Genomic DNA, 16040 nt, shown 5'->3' on the forward strand with positions numbered 1-16040 from the left:
CAGGCGGGCTGATGAGGAACGTGACAGATGTTAATCTGCGGCAAGGAGAGTGACTAGAGATAGTGGCTGACCAGGGTCAAGGTGGACAAGGAGGAGGCGACCTCCCTTGAATAACTGAGGGCACTCACTTGGAAGTCAGGCCTCAGGGCAGGACTGGGAGAGTGAGGCAGAGAGGCCCAAAATAAATAAATACAGAAAGGATATTAGAACTGCTGCTGAGCAGGACAGAGAGCTGGGCCAGGACCCTGGAAACCGCAGAAAGAGGACATGTGCTGAGTTTTACGAAGTGCAGCCTCCACCCAGGAGGCTCCTGAGGTGTGAAGTCGTGCACACAGAGCCCGGGAGCATCCTTTTAACTTGCTGGTCAGGGCTTTGTGGGAAACTTCATCAGACTATGTACTATAGTACATAGTATGTCTTATGTACTATAATAATATAATGTACCTGCTTATATGCATGGGCTAAACCATTAATGCACGATTATACATAGCATATACTATATAATGCTTGTCGGACTTTAGTTATATTGCGGGAAGTAGTTTATGGAGAATTTCAGCTTTGGGTGCTGACGGTAGGGCTTTTTGTCTTCTTCCTGAGTCTTGGGGAGGGTTAGTTCCTTTGCTGGTTTACAAGACCAGTGTATTGATATATACTACAAAGACTCTTCATTTTATGAGATTGTTTTCGATAATACCTGCGATTGGTATTGCTGCCAGGATTAGTGTAAAATAGATAATGGAGGCTACTTGTCCAATTAGGATGAAAGGGTGTTCTACGGGTTGTCCTCCGATTCAAGTTAGGACTAGTAGGTCAGCTACTAGGAGCCAGAAGATAGTTTGGCTTAGGGATCGGAATATCACAGTTCGTTGTTTTGATGTATGTAGTAGTGGGATGAGTGCTAGTACGAGGATGGATAGGATTAGGGCTAGTACTCCTCCTAGTTTATTGGGGATTGAGCATAGAATTGCATATGCGAATAGGAAGTATCATTCTGGTTTAATATGGGGTGGTGTGTTTAGGGGGTTTGCTGGTGTATAGTTGTCTGGGTCTCCCAGTAGGTCGGGGAAGAATAAAGCTAGGGCTATTAGTGTTATGATTATAATGAATAGGCCTAAAATGTCTTTGGTTGTGTAGTATGGGTGGAATGAGATTTTGTCTGAGTTAGATACGATTACTATTGGGTTGTTGGATCCCGTTTCGTGTAGAAATAGCAGGTGTACTAGTGTTAGACTGAGGATTATGAAGGGGAGGATGAAGTGGAAAGCGAAGAATCGAGTAAGGGTTGCTTTGTCTACTGAGAATCCTCCTCAGATTCACTCTACTAGGCTAGACCCGATGTAAGGAATTGCGGATAAAAGGTTTGTAATTACTGTGGCACCTCAGAAGGATATTTGTCCTCATGGTAGGACATAGCCTATGAAGGCGGTTGCTATTACTGCGAACAGAAGTAGGATGCCGATGTTTCATGTTTCTTTGTAGGCGAATGATCCGTAATAGATGCCTCGTCCGATATGTATAAACAGGCAAATGAAGAACATGGAGGCTCCTTTAGCCTGTATATATAGGATAATTCATCCATAGTTAACGTCTCGACAGATGTGGGTGACTGATGAGAATGCAGTTGATGTATCCGCTGTGTAGTGTATGGCTAAGAATAAGCCTGTGAGGATTTGTAGGATTAGACAAATCCTAGTAAGGATCCGAAGTTTCATCATGCTGAGATGTTAGAGGGAGTAGGTAGATCAATAAAGGAGTCATTAACGATTTTGAGTAGGGGATGCGTTTTTCAATGTTTGTCATTAGGTTTCCGTGGTTTAATTACAATGATGATTTTTCATGTCATAGGTCATGGTTTGAGTCCATGTGGGAATAATGACATATGTTGTGTTTATTTTAAGTATCATTTTTGTGGTTAGTTTTTTAGGGTTTTCTTCAAAACCTTCTCCAATTTATGGGGGATTTAGTTTGGTTGTGGCTGGTGGGGTTGGTTGTGGGATTGTAGTTAATTTTGGTGGGTCTTTTTTAGGTTTAATGGTTTTCTTGATTTATCTTGGGGGGATGTTGGTTGTTTTTGGTTATACAGCAGCTATAGCTATTGAAGAGTATCCTGAGGTTTGGGCGTCTAATGTAGTTGTATTTGGTGCTTTTGTTGTTGGTGTGGTTATGGAGTTAGTTCTAGTGTTTTATATGTTGAAGGGTGAGGGGTTAAGTGTTGCTTTTGATTTTAGTAATCAAGGTGATTGGGTGGCATATGATGTTGGAGGGTCTGAATTTTTTAGTGAGGAAGTTGCGGGTATTGCTGCTCTTTATAGCTATGGTGTTTGGTTTGTGGTTGTAACTGGATGGTCCTTGTTTATTTGTGTTGTTATTGTCATAGAAATTACTTGGGGTAATAGAGTAGGATGAGGATTAGGGCAATTGTTGTTGCAAATGATAGGAAATAGAGTTTAATTAGGCCTTTTTGATTGGATATTATTAGAGAGGCTTTTATGTGGAAGTATGAGGTTGATTTTGGTAAGATGTTTTCTAGTCAGATTAGGTCTAGAATAAGGGATGCTAGTTTTTGGCTGGTTGTTAGTGTTCATAATGGTCAGGAGCGGTGTATGATTGTGGGAAAGTAGCCTAGTAGGTTTGAGAATTTGAAGGCATTTGAGGGATTTTTGTGGCGTAGATTTATGGATAGGTTGCATAGTTCTAGGGCTAATGTGAAGCCCAGGATTGTGATAGCTAGGGCAGTGTATTTTAGGTAGTGTGGTATAGTTGTTTGGGGTGTGGATGTTGGGGGGACATTGTTGAATAATAGAAAACCAGCGAAGATGCTTCCTAGTATTAGGCGTTTGATTGGGTTAATTAGTAGGGGGTCGTTTTCATTGATGTTGGCTAGGGTATTAAATCAGGGCTGTCCTAGTAGTGTAAAGAAGATGATTCGTGTACTATAGGCAGCTGTTAGGGAGGTGGCTAGTAGTGTAGTAAGGCTCAGGCGTTTGTGTAGGATATATTAGCAGTTTCGATAATCAGGTCTTTAGAGTAGAAGCCTGTTAGGAAGGGGGTTCCTGTTAAGGCAAGACTGCCGATAATGAGGGCGGAGGTGGTGGTGGGAAGAATGTGGAACAGTCCTCCTATTTTGCGGATGTCTTGTTCATCGTTTAGGCTGTGGATGATGGATCCAGAGCATATAAAGAGTATAGCTTTAAAGAAGGCGTGGGTGCAGATGTGCATGAAGGCTAAGTGGGGTTGGTTGATGCCGATGGTGACTATTATAAGGCCAAGTTGGCTTGAGGTTGAGAAGGCTGCAATCTTTTTGATATCGGTTTGGGTGAGAGCACAGATAGCTGTGAATAGGGTTGTAATAGCCCCTAGGCATAGGGTTGCTGTTTGAATTGTTTTGTTGCTTTCTATTAAGGGGTGAAACCGGATTAGTAGGAACACCCCTGCGACTACTATTGTGCTGGAGTGGAGTAGGGCTGACACAGGAGTTGGTCCTTCTATGGCGGAAGGGAGTCAGGGATGTAGTCCAAATTGTGCGGATTTTCCAGTAGCTGCTAGTAATAGGCCTATTAGAGGGAAGTTTGTGTTTTCGGGGTTTAGTATGAAGATCTGTTGGAGGTCTCATGAGTTTAGGTTTATAAGGAATCATGCTATTGATACAATGAGTCCGATATCTCCAATGGCTTGTATGGCTGCTGTGTTCGCGTCTGTTCGTCCGTATCATCAGCCAATTAGGAGGAAAGATATAATGCCTACGCCCTCTCATCCAATGAAAAGTTGAAACATGTTGTTGGATGATACTAGAATCATTATTGTGATTAGGAAAATTAGTAGATATTTGAAGAATCGATTGATATGGGGATTTGATTTTATATATCAGAGAAAGAATTCTATGATAGATCATGTTACGAATAGGGCTACTGGTGTGAATGTTATAGAGAAGTAGTCTAGTTTGAAGCTTATTGTTATTTTTATTGTTTGGATTGTTATTCAGTGTCAGTTGAAGATAGTTGCTTCTTCATTTGAGTAAATAAATATTATTGCAGGGATTATGCTGATGATAAAGGCTAGTGCAACTATGTTTTTTAGGTGGGAGGGGTAGTTTTTGTTTGTGTAGATATTTGTGGGGGTAATTATAATTGGCATAGTTAATACTGTTAGTGTTATGAGGGAGGAGCATGTTAAAATGTTAATTACTTTTACTTGGAGTTGCACCAAATTTTTGGTTCCTAAGACCAACGGATGTCTGTCATCCTCTAAAAGTTTTAAAAAGCCATATTTTTATGTATGGGGGCAGGAGTTAGCAGTTCTTGCATACTTTTTTGGTAAGTAAGAAGTTAGGGTCTTCTATTATCAGATTCACAATCTGATATTTTATTAAGCTATACTTACAGTAGAGGCATCCTATGATGATTTTGGGGTTAATTGATAGTAGTAGAAGGGGTAGTATGTGGAGGGTTATTAGGGTGTTTTCTCGGGTAAAGGAGGGGTTGATGTTGTTGATATGGTGGGAGTATTTGCTTCGTTGAGTAGATATTAATATGTATAGGGAGTAGATGGCTGTGAGGATGTTTATTCCGGTGAGAATAATGGTAGTGTTGGCTCATGAGAATGTTGATATTACTACAAACAGTTCTCCCATTAGGTTGATGCTAGGTGGTAGGGCCAGGTTAGTTAAGCTTGCTAAGAGTCATCAAGCAGCTATTAAGGGCAGGAGGGTTTGCAGTCCTCGTGCTAGTATTATAGTTCGGCTATGAATTCGTTCATAGTTTGTATTTGCTAGGCAGAATAGTATGGATGATGTTAAACCATGGGCGATCATGAGAGCAGTGGCTCCTATATAACTTCATGGGGTTTGGATTAAGATTGCAACGATTACTAGTGCCATGTGGCTTACAAAGGAGTAGGCGATTAGTGATTTTAAGTCAGTTTGGTGAAGGCAGCTAGAGCTTGTTATGATTATTCCTCATAGGGATAGTATTAGAAAAGGGTACGCTATGGATGTTGTTATTGGCTCGAGTATAACAGTGATGCATAGTATGCTGTATCCACCTAGTTTAAGTAGTACGGCTGCAAGTACTATGGAACCTGCAATGGGAGCCTCTACGTGGGCTTTTGGTAGTCAGAGGTGTAGCCTATATAGGGGTATTTTTACTATGAATGCTATTATGCATGCTAGCCAAATTAGTATGTTCGATCAAGAGTTGTTTATGGGTTTTGCTCAGTATTGTAGTACTAGTATATTGAGAGTTCCTGTTATGTTTTGGGTATATATAAGCACTACTAGAAGGGGGAGTGAACCTGCTATTGTGTAGAAGAGAAAGTACGATCCTGCATTTAGTCGTTCTGCTTGATTTCCTCATCGTGTGATAATAATTAGGGTTGGTACGAGTGTCGCTTCAAATAGGATGTAGAATATGATGAATTCAGAAGAGGTAAATGTTATGATTAGTAGTACTTGAAGGGTAATTAGTATGGTGATGTATAGTTTTTTTTGGTTTAGGGGTTCATTAGAGAGATGGGCCTGGCTGGCTATTAATATTAGGGGGAGGACTCATGTTGTTAGTACAACTAAAGGTGCTGATAGGGGATCTGAAAAAAAGGTAGTTGAGAAGTTTATGCTGTTATGGTTATGTTGGCCTAGGGTGCTCAAGGATGCTAAACTAATCAGTATGCTGTATGACGTGACGTTGATTCATAGTATGTTTTTGTTTGATAGCCATGTCAGGGGGATTAGTATGGTTGTGGGGACAATTAGTTTTAGCATTGTAGTAGGTTTAGGTTTTGTACATAGTCTGTGCCATACGTATTAGATACGAGTACTAGTAGAGAGAGACCTAGGGCAGCTTCACATGCTGCTAGTACGAGGAGGATGATGGGTACTATGTCGGCTAGTGTGAAGTGGTTAGTTAGAATTGTGATGGTGATTATTACAAATAGGGATAGTATTATGCCTTCTAGGCATAACAGTGATGATATTAAGTGTGATCGATATATTAATATTCCTACTAGGGAGATGGTGAATGCCAATATTGTGTTAATGTAGATTAGGGACATTTGATAGCTATGAGTAAATCATAATCTAATGAGTCGAAATAATTTATTTTGTGTAAACTAGCTATCATATTCGGTTCATTCTAGGCCTTTTTGTGTTCATTCGTAGGCCAGGCTGATTGCTAATAGTGAGATAAGTATTAGGGCTACTGTGAGTATAGTGTTTAGGTTGTTTGTGATGCTCATGGGAGTGGTAGGAGTAGTGTGATTTCTAGGTCGAACAGTAAGAATGTGATAGCAATTAGGAAAAACTTTATGGAGAATGGCAGTCGTGCTGATCCTATGGGGTCGAACCCGCATTCATATGGAGTGATTTTTTCTGAGTATGTATTTAGTTGGGGAAGTCAGAAGGCGATTAATATAAGTAGGGATGCTAGCATGGTATTGGTTATTATTACTAAGAGAAGGTTTATTATTTTCTTCTGGGTTGTAACCAGAGCTTGTTAATTAGAAGTCAACTGTACTGTACATACTTAGAAAATAGGAACCTCATCAGTAGAGACATATAGGAATAATCATACCACGTCCACAAAGTGTCAGTATCAGGCAGCAGCTTCAAATCTGAAGTGGTGGTTTGATGAGAAGTGGTATTTTAGTTGTCGTAGTATACATACAACTAGGAAAGAGGTACCAATAATGACATGCAAGCCGTGGAATCCGGTTGCTACAAAGAAGGTGAACCGTATACACCGTCGGAAATTGTGAATGGTGCTTCATAGTATTCTGAGATTTGTAATAGTGTAAAGTAAATACCTAGGAGAATTGTGATTAGTAAAGCCTGGGTTATATGGCTTCGATTGCCTTCTATTAAGCTGTGATGTGCTCAAGTAATTGATACTCCCGAGGCTAGGAGAACAGATGTGTTGAGCAGAGGGACTTCTAGTGGGTTTACTGGGTTAATGCCCGTAGGAGGTCAACATCCCCCTAATTCGGGGGTGGGAGCTAGGCTTGAGTGGTAGAATGCTCAGAAAAAGCCAGCGAAGAAGAATACTTCTGAGATAATAAAGAGGATTATGCCATATCGGAGTCCTTTTTGGACTGTAGGTGTATGGTGACCTTGGAAGGTACTTTCCCGTACAATGTCGCGTCATCATTGATATATTGTTAAGAAGTTTGTTGTTAGTCCTAGGAGTAGTAGTTTTGTGGAGTTGAAATGGAATCATATTGCTAGACCTGATGTTATTAGGAGGGCAGATAGGGCTCCGGTTAGGGGTCAAGGGCTTGGGTTTACTATGTGGTAGGAGTGGGTTTGATGGGTCATTATGTGTTGTCATGTAAGTAAAGACTGACTAGAAGAGTGAATACGTACGCTTGAATGAGTGCGACTGCGAATTCAAGGATTGTGAGTAGGACTAGGACAATGAAAGTAGTTGTAGCCACAGTGAGGTTGATTGATATTAGGGCAAGGGTTGCGCTTCCAGTTAGGTGTATTAGTAGGTAGCCAGCAGTAATGTTGGCAGTTAGTCGTACTGCGAGTGCCATGGGCTGGATTAGCAGGCTGATTGTTTCAATAATTACTAGTATTGGGATAAGAAGGGTTGGTGTGCCTTGGGGTAGAAAGTGGGCTAGAGATGTTTTTGTCTTGTGTCGGAATCCTGTAACTACAGTAGCCACTCATAGAGGAACGGCTATGCTCAGGTTTATTGATAATTGGGTCGTGGGCGTGAATGAATGGGGTAGTAGGCCTAGTAGGTTTGTAGATGCAATGAAAATGATTAGTGTTACTAACATTAAGGTTCAGGTTTGTCCTTTGTAGTTGTGGATGCTTATTATTTGTTTGGATGTTTGTTTTAGGAGTCATTGTTGGATGGATACAACACGGTTGTTAATTAGTCGTTTTGATGTTGGGAAGAGGATTATTGGAAATATAATGATAATTGTGATGATAGGGATTCCCATTATTACTGGGGTAATGAAAGAGGTGAATAGATTTTCGTTCATTTTTTTTTCTCAGGGGGTAGGTGTTTTGTGATATAGTTTTGCAGAAGTTTCTGTGTTGTGAGGGTAATGATGTTTAGAGATTTTTAATTGAAATAGAATAAAGAGAGTTAGGATCATGGATACAATTGTAATAGATCACGTTGTGGTGTCTAGTTGAGGCATGTCATTAAGGAGAGGTGTGCTCTCTGTCTCTAACTTAAAAGGTTAGTGCTACTAGCTTCTTAATGATTTACAGTATACACGCAGTTCAGCTTTCAAATGTTTTTAGGGGTACTAGTTCAAGGACGATTGGTATGAAGCTATGATTTGAGCTGCAGATTTCTGAACATTGTCCGTAGAACAGGCCCGGTCGGGTTGATATTAAGGCTGTCTGGTTTAGACGTCCGGGGATAGCATCTGTTTTTAGGCCTAGGGATGGGACGGCTCAGGAGTGTAGGATGTCTTCAGATGAAATGAGTATGCGGATAGTTATTTCTATGGGTAGTACAAGTCTGTTGACTACTTCTAAAAGTCGAAGTTCACCAGGTTTTAAATCTTGAGTTGCCTTATCTGGAAAATGATGGGAAACTTCTGGTTCCCAAACTAGCCACAAGGAAAGGCAGAAAGGATAGGAACTGAAGCAAGGGAATCAGGGAAGGAAGGAAAATACAGACCAAAAAGGGAAGTAAACCTCCCTTCTCCCCATCATGAATGGTGGACATATGTAAACAAAATCAACCCTGTGGACAAAACAGCACATACAAGTGATTATTTTCCTTTTCTGCACTTTATTTTATCTCTCTGAGCAACTAGGCCACCCAGACTTTATTAACCACTTTGCTGTGTGTATGCATGTGTATGTTTAAATTAATTTAATTTTAATTTATATTTCCATTTATTAACCAACTCTATATATTTTTATTTATCAAAAAAAATCTTAAGTCTCAGCTAAAATAATAACAAGAACTCAAAATGGATTCTTAAGGCTTCTTTTAAGAACTCAATGCACACAGCCTAATCTCTATAGAAGAAGGTATTCAGTGTGTATCATAAGCAAGTCTATTTACTAAGCATCTTAAAAGATAAGTCTTAGAACAAATGTTTCTGGAATCAAGAAATATGTTAGGTAAAAGAAGTTCCACCTCCATTAAAAGACAATATATCATTGGTTTCACATAATAGAAGTTTATTTCACAGTCATGTAACACCCTTTTTTTTTATTTGTTTTGTTCAGCTGGAGGGTTATAGAGATTGTGCTTTTAACCAGCCATTGCAGGACCAATCTGTCATCCTCAACATGTGCTTTCATAGTCTTCCTGGCCATCGTCATCTTCCTGGCCAGTAAAGAAAGAAAGTCCGGATGATCACACAGGAGATTTTCACGGACAGGGCTTAGAAGCTGCATGATCATCTAAGTCCATGTTCTACTGACCAGAACAGTCACATGGCGTCAGAAGTCATTAGGAGAATCTGGAAAATACAGTTCCCATTTGGACAGTCACTTCCCAGCAATAAATTTACACTAGAGAAGTGAAACATGAGTATATAGCAGATAGCCAGTTGTTTCTGCCTCAAGATGTCTACAGTGTGAGAGATATGAGTGATTCATAGACATATAATTTCAATGTAGGATCTTCCTTGTGGGGAAAATGTCTAAAAGGCTTTTCTGTATAAGAAAAGAAAAGGGCTCATATCTATGCCACTATTTGCAGTAACTGTTGTTAATAGCAGTCATTTTACCAAATTTTTTCCTTAAGAAAAGCTATTTGTATTGGCTAAGTACCCTGAATAGCCCACCTGCTAGTCATCTAACTACTTTAACATTTCATTCCAGTCCGAGAAACAACTAAATACCTCAGCATAAATCCCATAATTTCTTACTCATGTGCTTTTATTTCTTTAATGAACTTTTTTAATGTGCCAAATTCCATTATAGTCCTGGAATAGTGTATGTGGGGGTTTGGGGATAGCCTTTTCCTTGTATATAGAATAACTTCACTCTCTATTTGCATCCAAATCTTACCAGTCCGTCAAAATCCAGTTCATATCATTCTTTCCAATAAAACCTTCTTGGAACAATCAAAATTGAGTTAAGTTATCCTCTTCTGAATTCCTATACAGGGATACCTTGTGGATATTGTAGGTTCGGTTACAGAATATTTCAGTAAAGCAAATATTGCAATAAAATTTTGGTTTCCTAGTCCATATAAATAAAAGTCATAGTTTCACTATATTGTCACCTATTAAGTGTGCATTAGAATTATGTCTAAAAAGCCAATACATATACCTTAATTAAAAATACTTTATTGCGAAAAACTGCTAAACATCTTCTGGGCTTTAAGCAAGTCATACTTTTTGTTGCTAAAGGGTCTTGGCTCAGTCTGGCCTTGCTGACTGATTGGGGTGACGGCTGCTGAAGGTTGGGGTGGCTGTGATGAGAGAGCAGTGAGGTTTGCCACTTTGGTTGACCCTTCCTTTCACAAACAATTTCTCTGTGTCACACAATGCTGTTGGATAGCATTTCACCCACAGTAGAATGTCTTTCAAAATTGGAGTGAATCCTCTCAAATCCTGATGCTGCTTTAACAACTAAATTTACATAATATTCTAAATCTTTTGTTATCACTTCAGAAATCTTCACAGTGTCTTCCCATCTCAAGAAATCACTTCTTGCACTCATTGATAAGGAGCAACTCCTCATCCATTCAGCTGTTACCATGAGATTGCACCAACCCACTCACACCTTCAGGCCCCACTTCTAACATGACTCTCTTTCTGTTTCCATCACATCTGTACTTACTTCCTTCGCTGAGATCTTGAACCTCTCAAAGCTATCCATAAGGTTGAAATCAATTTCTTCCAAACTCTTGTTTATGTTGATATTTTGACCACTTCCCATGCATCATAAATGTTCTTTATGGCATCTAGAATGCTGAATTATGTCTAAATTCCAGGAGGTTTTCAATTTACTTTACCCAGATCTATCAGAGGAATCACTATGGTGGTTATAGTATTATGGCAAGTATTTCTGAAATCACAAGATTTGAAAATCAACATTACTTCTTAATCCATAGGTTGTAGAATGGATGTTGTGTTAGCAGCCATGAAAACAGCATGAATCTTGTCCATCTCCATCAGAGCTTTGATGACCAGATGCATTGCCAATGAGCAGTAATCCTTTAAAAGGAACCTTTTTTTCCTGCACAGTAGGTCCCAACAGTGATAAAATTTCTCGTAAGCCATGTTGAAAACAGATGTGCTGTCATCCAGCCTTTGTTGTACCATTTATAGTGCACAGGCAGAGTCAAGTTAGCATAATTCTGAAGGGTACTAGGATCTCTGGAAGGGTAAATGAGCACTAGCTTCATCTTAAAGTCACCAGCTACATTAGCCCCTAACCAGAGAGTCAGCTTGTCCTTTGACACTTTCAGGCCGTTCATTGACTTTTCCTGTCTAGCTATGAAAGTCCTAAATGGCATCTTGTTCCAATATAAGGCAATTTTGTCTATGTTGAAAATCTGTTGTTCAGTATCATCACCTTCATTAATTATTTTAGCTAGATTTTCTGGATAATTTGCTGCAGCTTCTAAATCAGTACTTGCTGCCTCACTTTACACTTTTACATTATAGAGATGGCTTCTTCCCTTAAACCTCATGAATCAGCACTTGGTAGCTTCAACCTTTTTTTCAGCAGCTTACTCACCTCTCCCAACTTTCATAGACTGAAGAGAGTTAGAGTTAGGGCCTTGCTCTGGATTAGGTTTTGGTTTAAGGGACTATTATGACTGGCTTAAAATCTTCTATCCAGACCATTAAAATTTTCTCCACATAACATCTCCAATAAAGCTGTTTTGGTTTCTTATCATTCATGTGTTCACTGAAATAGCATTTTTAATTTCCTTCAAGAACCTTTCCTTTATATTCACTACTTGGCTAACTGCTTGGCACAAGAGGCCCAGCTTTCAGTTTATCAGGACTTTTGACACGTCTTCCTCACTAAACATAATCACTCCTAGCTTTTGATTTAAAGTGAGACATGTGCAGCTCTTCTTTTTAACTGAACACTTAGAGGCCAAGGTAAGGTTAATAACTGAGCTAATTTCAATCCTGTTGTGTCTCAGGAAATAGGGCATCCTAAGGAGAGGGAGACAGATGGGGAAACAGCCAGTCAGTGAAGCAGTCATAATACATACAATATTTATCAATTAAGTTCATTGTCTTACACAGGGAGGTTCATTGTGCTCCAAAACAAATACAATAGTAATATCACTGTGATCACTGATCACAGATCATCATAACAAAAATAGTAATAATGAAAAGTTTGAAATATTGGGAGAATTACCAAAATGTGATTTAGAGACATGAAATGAGTAAATACATTCTGTTGGAAAAATGGCTCCAAATGACTTGCTTAACACAAGGTTGGCACCAACCTTCAATTTGTAAAAAAAAAAAAAATGCAATATCTACAAGGTCCAATAAAGCAAAGGAATGACAATAAAATGAGGAATGACTGTGACTTTCTATCTCCATTCTGCCCTACAGGCAATTAACCCTGTAGGGACTTATTTTGTGCCCCTTCTATTGTTAAACTGCTATTTCTTCTGAGTTTATATCCCCTGTGGAAGTTCTTAAAGGAAAGAGTCCATGTGCTCAGTCTGTTTTCTTTAATTCTCTGAAGCATAAAGTATAAGGTTTTCAATAATAACTGCTTATAAATATATTTTACTTTGCAAATATTCATGAGAAATTCTTATTGCTTGATACACCCAACCTTCTAGAGTAAGAACAAAGAAACATGTATAAAAGTGTTTGCATATTATAAGTTACTTCTTTTAAAAAAGGAAAAGAAAAATGATAAATGTGGTAGAAAATGGTGGGTATTCAGCAGACTCTGTTCTCGCCTTACAGTCAGGTGTGGCCGTGCTCAGCTGTACAGTGGACTCTAAGGGGAAATGACATGTTCCACTGAGACCCACGCCACGAGGCAGTGGGAAGGCCTCCTCCAGACCTTGCTCCACTTCCTGCCAGCTGGAACCTAGACACACACACACCCAGATTTAATATGCAGATGATGACAATGCCCCAGAGAATGGCTGAGCCGCCCCTCAAGCCTGGGGCCCCGATGGCTCTGGGAAGAGGGTGTATCTTTCTGCCCTCTCACTGGGGAGATGTTCCACCACTGCCTTTGGAGTTTTGTTATAACCGTTACCACAGACAGTAATATATCTATTATTATTGTATTTAAATTTCAGGTGAATGAGGTTTAAGTCCTTGGCTCTCCCGTCTAGTGAGCTTGGGCATGGGGTGGCCAGAGTCCCAGAGCTGGCTGGCCTATAGCACCCTTGACAGTGATGTCTTCAAGCGTTCACCACAGTGATAGGGACAGATTTCGTCTTTTCTTTTAAATGTGCACTCTGATGTGAAAAGGTTAGGTTAGAATTTTCTAAACATGTCCCCCAAATTCTTAAGCTTCCATATTTATACTTCTTATCACTGTATCACCCACCATCCTCATGACATACCTGTGCCGATGCCAGACGTTGTATATTAAAACAAAGAAACTGAAAGCTATTTCCTCCCTTTAAATGGTTTTCCATCCTTTCTTTGATGTCCCTCTTTTCCACATGAGCCATAAGCTTAAGCATGCAACAGAACAAATTTTCCTTTTGACTAAAACTGGCAATTAAAAGATCCTCTATCACTCATGTCCCTTTTAGGCAAGCTCCTTGGAAACCATAAAAAGGGAAACTTTTGTGACTCTTCCTGTGGTCAGAATTCAGGCCCTCCCTTTCACATTCTTCCTGCTTTTTATGGCTCAGAGCCTTTTTCTGTCTCCTGTGGTTTCTGTTTCTTTGCCAGGGTGTCCATTACCGAGTTTTGGGGGTGGAATGGTGTTGTATTTCCACTAGGTTCTCATTCAAGCATGACCCTCCTTGGCCTCAATTATTTTACTTTACCATTCATCCAAATGAACCTATGTCCCAACCACTATAATTACAAAATAAAAAAGTTTCCAGTTACAGCAATTCAGATTTACTCCTGGAATACACCTAAGACAACTTTACTCACATGACCCAAAAGCTAAATCCATGCTTTCAGTTACATCATTTAAAAAAAGATCATTAACAAAATGGGGCATCTTCTTTAAATATCCTGGAGTTCAAATCTGGAGAATATTTGCAAAAATCTCTGAGGGTTCCTGATCATCCAGAAACAACATTATCAACAAGGACCTATTAAACGTATATTCCATTCCAATAGCATCTGGAAGGAAATCATGAAATGGGAAAACAACATCAGCGGACTTCCTGTCCAGCTAAAGGCTCTCTCAGCTTCTCCACGGGAGGCGAACAAACGCCCACACTACTGTGTTCCACTGTCTGGAACCCCAGAATGCCAGATCTAGTGCTGTCTAATTTACCCTCCTTATTTGTAGATTACAAAGCCTCAGAGCAAAAAGATTAAATGGGTTACCTCACTTAGGAAAGGTACAAAGTTAAAAATCCGCAAGTAGAGAGCCTGTCTCAGATCTGAGTTTCATAAACTGCCCCTGCTTTCTCCTGGCTGCGGCTGGTGCATGAGACTGTAACTTGCTCAGTAATACAATGCCCAGGGAATACTTCAGTATTACTGGAACGCCACACGCTGATCTCTGTTTTCATTAAGTGCCCTAGAACAGGGCAGTCTGCCTTGAAAAGAATTTATAATCAGAACAAAATCTACAGCTTACAAAGCTACTCAAGGTGGAATAGAAAGTACCAATAACATTATATGAATATTCTGTTGAAAAATAATTTACGGAACCTTTTGTGTGTCAACCCAGTGACTCTTGCTCACACCAGCATATTAACTTAACCTGATTCCACATAATAGCTGCTATTAGCCAGCTCCCTGACCCACCACTTAAATACTCCCCATTATTTCATACTCTAGGAGTTCAAATTTTGTGTTATTTATTTGTTTATTTGTTTGTTTGTTTTTGTTTTGGTATCATTAATATACAATTACATGAGCAACATGTGGTTACTAGATTCCCCCCATTATCAAGTCCCCACCACATACCTCCAGGAGTTCAAATTTGGCAAGCTAGTATCCTCGAAGCCGGAAAATAGCAAAACTCTGCTATATTATTTTGAGAAAATTGCTGCCAGTGATTTGAATGTGTTGGAGTAGACTGAATAAATTGAGAAAAATTTTTCTTTCCTTTCAGCTTTCTCTCATCTTTATTCTACGTTTCTATCATTTCATACTCTTTACAGTGCCCCTATCCTTAATCAATACCTACCTTGATTTTTTAGAAAAGCATTTTGCTTTTCCCCAGTGTTGAGTTGTCCACATTCAGAGCACTTAATAGTTACTTGTTTTTCAAATTGTCTTGTGTCACCTGTACCCAAACATTGTCAGGAACATTGTCCAGACCCTCTTTTGTGGCCCCTCACTACCTGAAACACAGGCTTATCATAACACAGACATGTATTTGTGTAATTTATTTAAATGATCATCACTGTGCTGCAATGTCCTTGAAGGCAAAACGTCTTATGTATTTTTACATCTCATCCCTATTACTCCTGACAGTCTGTTTGCTGAATGAGTGAAAACACCATCTAATCTATCAGTAAGTCAAACAATAGTGTCCTGCCTAGGGAATGTAAGGGTCAGGAAGATAAGCACCACACAGTCTGGGTGGCTAGCAAAAAGAGGAAAAAGGGGAAGAACTTTCCCCTTTGGTCCAGGAGCAGCTTTCCATAGAGAAATATTGCACTCTTTACATGGATATTACGTTTTTCTGAATGATTGTCTCATTTTAAGTTGCATTATTTCCACCATTTACACTAAAGATGGGTTCTTTATATTAAGCAGTCTTTGTGTTTAGTATTTTTTTTGTTCTCTTATGATAATTATAGCATATCTGATAAAAAGCCAGTATATTCCTTAGGGTAAGATTAAACTCTAAGGGCACAGGTGTCAGAAGGAATATGTGAGAGGAAAGATGTTCCAGGTAAGAGAGGAGAGGAAGCTGCTATAACCGTTCTCCAAAGGAAGTGATAACTACACATGCACAACAAAGAAAAAGG

Source organism: Manis pentadactyla, chromosome 19 (assembly GCF_030020395.1).
Source record: "Manis pentadactyla isolate mManPen7 chromosome 19, mManPen7.hap1, whole genome shotgun sequence".
Lineage (NCBI taxonomy): Eukaryota > Metazoa > Chordata > Mammalia > Pholidota > Manidae > Manis > Manis pentadactyla.